This window comes from Macaca mulatta, chromosome 13 (assembly GCF_049350105.2).
Source record: "Macaca mulatta isolate MMU2019108-1 chromosome 13, T2T-MMU8v2.0, whole genome shotgun sequence".
Classification (NCBI taxonomy): Eukaryota; Metazoa; Chordata; class Mammalia; order Primates; family Cercopithecidae; genus Macaca; species Macaca mulatta.
The window spans coordinates 53,906,739-53,912,738 of record NC_133418.1 but is presented as its reverse complement, the minus strand read 5'-3'; the positions used below and the strand labels follow the sequence as shown (position 1 = coordinate 53,912,738).

The window sequence follows — 6,000 nt, the reverse complement described above, 5'->3', positions numbered from 1 at the left end:
TCATGCCTTCCCAACAGTCCCCCAAAGTTTTAACTCATTTTAGGATTAACCCAAAATTCCACAGTTCAAAGTCTCATTTGAGACAAGGCAAGTTCCTTCTGCGTATGAGTCTGTAAAATCAAAAGCAAGCTAGTTACTTCCTAGATACAATGAGGGTGCAGGTATTGGGTAAATACAGCCATTCCAAATGGGAGAAATTGGCCAAAACAAAGGGGTTACAGGGCCCATGCAAGTCCAAAATTCAGCAGGTCAGTCAAATTTTAAAGCTCCAAAATTATCTCCTTTGACTCCAGGTCTCATATCTAGGTCATGCTGATGCAAGAGGTGGGTTCCCATAATCTTGGGCAGCTCCACCCCTGTGGCTTTGCAGGGTACAGCCTCCCTCCTGGCTGCTTTCACAGGCTGGCATTGAATGTCTGCAACTTTTCCAGGCACACAGTGCAAGGTGTAGGTGGATCTACCATTCTGGGGTCTGGAGGACGGTGGCCCTCTTCTTACAGCTCCACTAGGTGGCACCCCAGTATGGACTGTGTAGGAGCTCCAACCCCACATTTCCCTTCTACACTGCCCTAGCAGTGGTTCTCCATGAGGTCCCCGCCTCTGCAGCAAACTTCTGCCTGGACATCCAGGCATCCATACATCTTCTGAAATCTAGGCGGAGGTTCCCAAACCTCAGTTCTTGACTTCTGTGCACCTGCAGGCTCAATGCCACATGGAAACTGCCAAGGCTTGGGGCTTGCACCCTCTGAAGCCACTGCACAAACTCTAAGTTGGCCCCTTTCAGCTATAGCTGGAGCAGCTGAGAAGCAGGGCACCACGTCCCTAGGCTGCACACAGCATGGGTACTCTGGGCCTTGCCCACAAAACCATTTTTTCCTGCTAGACCTCTGGGTCTGTAATGGGAGAGGCTGCCACAAAGGTCTCTGACATGCCCTGGTGACACTTTCCCCGTTATCTTGTGGATTAACATTTGGCTCCTCATTACTCATGAAAATATCTGCAGCCAGCTTGAATTTCTCCTTAGAAAATGGGATTTTCTTTTCTATTGCATTGTCAGGCTGCAAATTTTCCGAACTTTTATGTTCTGCTTCCCTTTCAAAACTGAAGGCCTTTAACAGCATCCAAGTCACCTCTTGAATGTTTTGCTTAGAAATTTCTTCCACCAGATACCCTAAATCATCTCTCTCAAGTTCCAAGTTCCATAAATTTCTGGGGCAGGGGCAAAATACCACTAGTTTCTTTGCTAAAACATAACAAGAGTCACCTTTGCTCCAGTTCCCAAGAAGTTCCTCATCTCCATCTGAGACCATCTCAGCCAGGATTTCATTGTCCATATCATTATCAGTATTTTTGTCAAAGCCATTCAACAAGTCTCTAGGAAGTTGGAAACTTTCCCACATTTTCCTATCTTCTTCTGAGCCCTCAAAGCTGTTCCAATCTCTGTCTGTTAACTAGTTACAAAGTCACTTCCACATTTTCAGATATCTTTTCAGCAACACCCCACTCCTGGTACCAATTTACTATATTAGTCCATTTTCATGCTGCATTTCAAGATGCACCCAAGACTGGGAAGTAAAAGAGGTTTAATTGAACTTACAGTTCCATATGGCTGGAGAGATCTCAGAATCATGGCGGGAGATGAAAGATTCTTCTTACATGGCAGTGGCAAGAGAAAATGTCGAGGTGCAGAAGTGGAAATCCCTGATAAAACCATAAGATCTCATGAGACTTATTCACCACCAAGAGAACAGTATGATTCAAATTATTTCTCACCGGGTCCCTCTCACAACAGGTGGGAATTATGGGAATACAATTCAAGATGAGATTTGGGTGGAGACACAGAGCCAAACCACATAATCATCCAAACTCTCTGGGCTTTATCTCCCCATTTGTAAAGTGAGGGTTCTAATAGATCCTTCCTCAGAGGTGAAGTGAGGAGTGAAGTAGGCCATCAGCAAAACAATCACCACTAATGCTTGCATGGTGGGATCCATGTCCCATGCACTATCCTAAATTCATCCTATGCATTGACTTTCCTAATTCTCACAGCACCCCCATGAAGGAGGTACTACAGTTACTTCCATTTCACAGAAAAGGAAACTGAAACACGAAAGTCAATGAACCAGCTTTCCGAGCTAGAAAGGGATGAAAATGGGATTGGACCCAGACTGTTTGACCTCACAGCCTGGATCTATAGCCACCAAGCTCTCCTGCCTCCATTAACCCCCATCATGTTGTTAGTTAATGGTAGTATGATTTATGAACCACACAGAAAGTCCAGAAATGTGGTTATCATACAGACAAATCCTAAGTGACCCAGGCTAAGGGGTGGTTGGAGCACCAGTGCAGAAGCTACAATCAGAGCTGGTTGAGGAGACACTGAGGGACTTGGCTCAATTCCATTGACCCCATGGCAGAAATGTGATGAAAGGTTCACTGGGGTCACCTTGAAGAGGGCCTGGGATCCCAGTCCTGGGACCTGTAAGGCAGAGAGTGGAAAATACTTGTCAGGTCTAAGAAGTCAAAGATTGCAACAAAAGCAGGGCTTTGGGGAGATTCAAGAGGCAGTGAGATGCAGCTGCTTTGGGGAGTGAGGCAGGGTTGCACTATAGACAGTCTGCGGCTTGGGGCCCTGTCCTGCAGGAAGAAGCCAGATGGCATGGACCCTCTGGCTATCCTAAAGCACATGGACCCTCGTGCCTCCCAAGAGGAGCCAAGGCATACTTACTCTTCCATGATTCTCACTGGGGCCTGGGGCTCTCACTGGGGGTGGGGGGTCCTTGGAGTTGGTTGCCTAAGCTGCAGCAGGAATTGCTGATTGGCAAGGTGTAACAATTTATAACTGGCTCTTATAAGTGAGAGCAATACACAAAAGAGAGGGTCCTTCTGAGAGGCATGGTGGAGGCACACAGGAAGGGTTGGGCCTAGGCCCAAATTCATGTGTCAGAGCAGTGAATGCTGTATGTATCTAGTGCATGAAAAGAGCTGGGCATTTGTTGATAGACACTCAAAATTACTGACTAAGCAAGTGTAGATTTTCCTCTAAACCAGTGACATCCCTCATCCTCAAAATGCTGTTACATCTTCCTCCAGAATGTGAGAAACTTCTCCCTGCCCCCGGAAAACCAGGTCTGAGAGTCATTTCGTAACAACTGTAATTTCTATAGCTTCTCCTACTTATGCTAGAGTCAGGTTGTTCCCTAAATCATAGTGAGTGGGACCCCAGCCTCCACGGTGAGCAACATGCCCACAAAGACTAAAAATCTCTGGGAGAGAAGGCTGTGGGTACCTGAGTGTCAACAGCATACCCCGTGTGGTGGCAGTTGTCTGTCACAGCCTGCTAGTGCCACCAAAGCAACCCAAGGTCACAGAGAGTGGCAGGTATACAGAATTCCCGCAGTGGAGGCAGGGCGGGCAGGCCCTCCAGCGAGACAAGCTGGCCACTTCCCCCGAGGGCAACTGATGACTGCACTCTGTCTCCCCAGATGGTCCCAGTCAGTCTGTGGAGAACTTCATTCCTCTGCCTCTCTCTTGAGGAAACTGCAATTTTCGGAACCTCCCCTGAAGGAGAGAAGGGGACTTCAGGGACATGAGAATTGACCCTGAGGAGTTGGCAGGAGGGAGTCCTTCCTGTTTACCTGCCTAGTCCAGCCACTTCTTTGTTACCTTTAGGCTGCGGGGCCCCATTGCTGTTCTGCGAGATCGGCTGGATTGATTATGAACAGTTCCTTGCTACTCCACACCATCACCTCTCCACAGGACTCCTTCCTGGGGTTGTGAGAAGGGGCTGAATGTGCTAACTATCTCTGCTCCCTACTAGAATGCTAGCCTCATGAGGGCTGGGATTTTTATCTGTTTGGTTCACTGTTGAACCCCTAAAATCTACAATAGTGCTTGGTACATAGTAGACGTGCAATGAACGTTCCTGGAAGGAATAATTATTGATATAAAGTAAAATTCCTGAAGTAGATTTCAGAGTTAATGGATCCTAGTGGCTGGGCCCGTAATCCCAGCACTTCGGGAGGCTGAGGCGGGCGGTTCAGTTGAGGTCAGGAGTTTGAGACCAGCCTGGCCAACATGGTGAAACCTTGTCTCTACTAAAAGTACAAAAATTAGCCAGGCATGGTGGTGCATGCCTGTAATCCCAGCTACTGGGGAGGCTGAGGCAGGAGAATTGCTTGAACCCAGGAGGCAGAGGTTACAGTGAGCAGAGATCATACCACTGCATTCCAGCCTGGGTGAAAGAGAAAGACTCCATCTCAAAAAACAAAACAAAACAAAAACAAAACAAACAAACAAACAAACGATAGTTAATGGATCTTGGGCCAGGCACAGTGACTCATGCCTGTAATCCCAGCATTTGGGGAGGCCAAGGCAAGAGGATTGCTTGAACTCAGGAGTTTGAGACCAGCCTGGGCAACATGGTGAGACCTCATCTCTACAAAAAATAAATAAAATTAGCTAGGTGTGGTGGCATGTGCCTGTGGTCCTAGCAACTTGGAAGGCTGAGGTGGGAGGATCACATATACTGAGAGGTCAAGGCTGCAGTGAGTCAAGATCTCACCACTGCACTCCAGCCTGGTTGACAGAGCAAGACCCAGTCTCAAAAAACAGTGGGGGCCAATGGAGGGTAGTTAGTTATGAATCTTTAGACATTAACCAAAGCAACTGAAACGTAAGAAGAAGCGAGAATGACCCCCCGACTGATCAAAGCCCACTTGTGGCTGCATCCCGGGCCCAGTGTCTAAGTCCCGCTGCTGTCACTGCCACCACCATGCCCAAAAGGAAGACTGAAGGGGATGCTAAAGGAGATAAAGCCAAGGTGAAGGACACACCACAGAGAAGATCCACGAGGTTGTCTGCTAAACCTGCTCCTCCAAAGCCAGAACCCAAGCCTAAAAAGGCCCCTGCCAAGAAGGGAGGGAAGGTACCCAAAGGGAAAAAGGGAAAAGCTGATGCTGGCAAGGAGGGAAATAACCCTGCAGAAAACGGAGATGCCAAAACAGACCAGGTCAGGAAAGCTGAAGGTGCTGGAGAGGCCAAGTGAAGTGTGTGCATTTTTGATAACTGTGTACTTCTGGTGACTGTACAGTTTGAAATACTATTTTTTATCAAGTTTTATAAAAATGCAGAATTTTTTTTTTGTTTGTTTTTTTGTTTGTTTTTTTTTCAGCTATGTTGTTAGCACACAGAACACTTCATTGTTGTTTTTTGGGGAAGGGGCATATGTCACTAATAGAATGTCTCCAAAGCTGGAGTGATGTGGGGAAAACACCTTTCCCTTCTGGTTTTGGGAGACTTCCTCTTGGCTCCCAGGAGGAGGGATTCCCTGACTTTCATACACATGACCACCTTGGCACAAAAGCCTTAGGGTATGGAAAAACCAATTCATTTTTATGTCCTCTTCTCCCTGTCCATCTTTCAGCATAGACTTAACTCTCTTAAGCCTAGACATCTGTTGGGACCTGATCCCCAGTCATTTGTTACCAGTGTGTCAGGCAATCTGGACTTTCCAGGGATGCCACTGAGAGGACACCTGTCTAAAAAGCAGTGGTTCCGTTGTTAGATTGCGGCTCTTCAGATACATTCTGCAATTTTCATTTCACTTCCTGAAAGTCAGGGTCGGCTCGTGAAAAGTTATTAAACAACATGCTACGTGTGAAACGTCAACTCTCACTCTAAACTTCCCCTGTTCAGAGCATCATATGAAAACTTCATTGTGTTTTATGGTGGCTTTCTGAGTTTTGGTAGTCCATTGAAGAAGGGAGTTTGAAAGTTGTATACTGTTAATAATTGTCTGCCTATGTCCTGCCTGAAATACCATGATTGTTTATGGAAAGTATCTTTAATAAAGCTGGATACAGTTTGGATTGGAAAAAAAGTAACTGAAATATATATATATATATGGCTCTTAGAAATAAAAGGAAAATGTGACAAAATGATAAACATAATGAGACAGTTTTAAAAAATCCTCTCAGAGAAATTGATTGAGTAGACAAA

General features: G+C 46.3%; 1 pseudogene; it reads left to right on the top strand.

Annotated features, from left to right (window-relative positions):
- Nucleotides 1-4,774: 4,774 nt before the first annotated feature.
- Nucleotides 4,775-5,164, top strand: LOC703181 (non-histone chromosomal protein HMG-17; annotated as a pseudogene).
- Nucleotides 5,165-6,000: the final 836 nt, after the last annotated feature.